Here is a 1,972-nt window from a genome sequence, read left to right on the forward strand (position 1 = left end):
AAGTTGTATATGTTAAGAGATATACTTCTCAGTGGCAGTATTGAACTGCCTTTATCTGTAAATTTTAAAGTTTGACTGTATAAATTATCAGTCCCTCCTGAAGGGACCTAATCCAGGATGTTGAATGGGATTATTGCCATCTTACACACCATATTTTTGTAAAATGTAGCTTAATCATAATCTCACACTGAAGATTTTGCATCACTTTTGCTATTATCATTCTTTTAAGAATTATAAGCCAAAAGAATTTACGCCTTAATGTGTCATTATATAACATTCCTTAAAAGAATTGTAAATATTGGTGTTTGTTTCTGACATTTTAACTTGAAAGCGATATGCTGCAAGATAATGTATTTAACAATATTTGGTGGCAAATATTCAATAAATAGTTTACATCTGTTAAACATTTCTTTACTTGAAAAAATGTGTGTGTGTGTGTGTGTGAGAGAGAGAGAGAGAGAGTCAGAGATCAGGAGAGCAAGACATCTTGGTGTAATGTTTAAAGAATTTCTGACAGGATCTTATTAGCAGTTTATTAGCTATTAACACCACAGAAATTCCTATTATATGGCCTTGCATTAGTTATTACATACGAGGTGTACTGGATATTTTTCATTGTTTTCAGTGAGTTGTAAGAAAGGGGTGGGTGGCAATTTTATGGTAAATACCACTTTCTGACCTCCTGTGGTAAAGTAGATTTGACTCTGAGAAATTGTGTCTTTTTGGTATACTGGCACATTTTTTCCCACAATTAGTAGTAATCTGAAGCTATACAAATACTAGTTGGTTTGAAATTATTATAAGTCTTACTATTATATACACTCTTTAAGTGTGTATAGTTTTATCTTATCATAGAGAAGTTTTAAGGAAATTATGTACCAAATATTCATGTTAAGTGATGATTTCATTTTTCAGTTGTTAAAAAAGAAAAAAATCAGAATATGCATCTTTTGTAAATATTTTAAATGTTAAACCAAGTTTCTGTTGCAATTTTTTTTTTAATATTATAATGTAAACTCAACTCACTGCCTTCGAGTCCATTCTGATTCATAGCAACTCCCTTCAGATTTTAGTTATTTAAAAAACCTTTTTCTCCACTTAAAAAAGATTTTTAAAGCATTAGTGCTCATTGGCAATATAAAAGTAATCATCCTGTTAAATATAAACAGGAAATATTTGGAAACAAACAAAAATCTGTAGAGAATTTGATGAAATCTCAATTTACAGATGTTTTACTGACTTGATTTCTTTCTTCAAAGATATGTAGCCAGTAAAACAAATAGAATTGCTGATACTTTGTTGGGTGTAAATTATCATTCCTGTTTGAAAGTAAATGAGTGGTCATTTGCAAAACAAGATTTTGTGAATATGTAGAGGAATAAGATACTGCTTTATTTATTTATATTTTTAGCAGCCTTTTCTAACATAAACTAAGACAACTATCATCAATCATCCTGTGGACTACCATAGCTCACCATAGGTCCCACGCATTCCCCAAATTTTGTAAGCCTTTGATCTTTTCATCCCACTATCCAGTATCTTTTCATCCCACTATCCAGTATCTCTGGATTCTATTTTCTTGAAATACACTTCCAGAAAGGCTTTTATACTCAGAATACTTTAGTTTCGTATGTCATCTTGGGCAAGAGTTGAAGTGAATGAGTCCCAAGTCAGACACATCTCTAGAAAACAAAGGTTTTCTTTCTGCTCCAGCAGAAAGAGGAGGAAACGTTTGTTGAGCACTTCCTCTGTGTCAAGAACTGTTCTAGATACATTTGTTTAATTTAATTTTCTTACCAGTCCTAAGATTTAGCTATCTGCCTTACAACTGAGGAAAATGGCTTAGAGAGCTGAAGTTACACAGCTGGTAATTATCAGAGCCAGAGTTTGAATTCAACATTTGTTTCCAGATTCTATGCTCTTCCCACTGTACTCCCTCCAGTGCCAAAAATGTACCTTGTTTAGAATACAG

The sequence above is a fragment of the Orycteropus afer genome, unplaced genomic scaffold (genome assembly GCF_000298275.1).
Source record: "Orycteropus afer afer isolate SDZICR_OR568_19922 unplaced genomic scaffold, OryAfe1.0 scaffold00168, whole genome shotgun sequence".
In the NCBI taxonomy this organism is placed as follows: Eukaryota; Metazoa; Chordata; class Mammalia; order Tubulidentata; family Orycteropodidae; genus Orycteropus; species Orycteropus afer.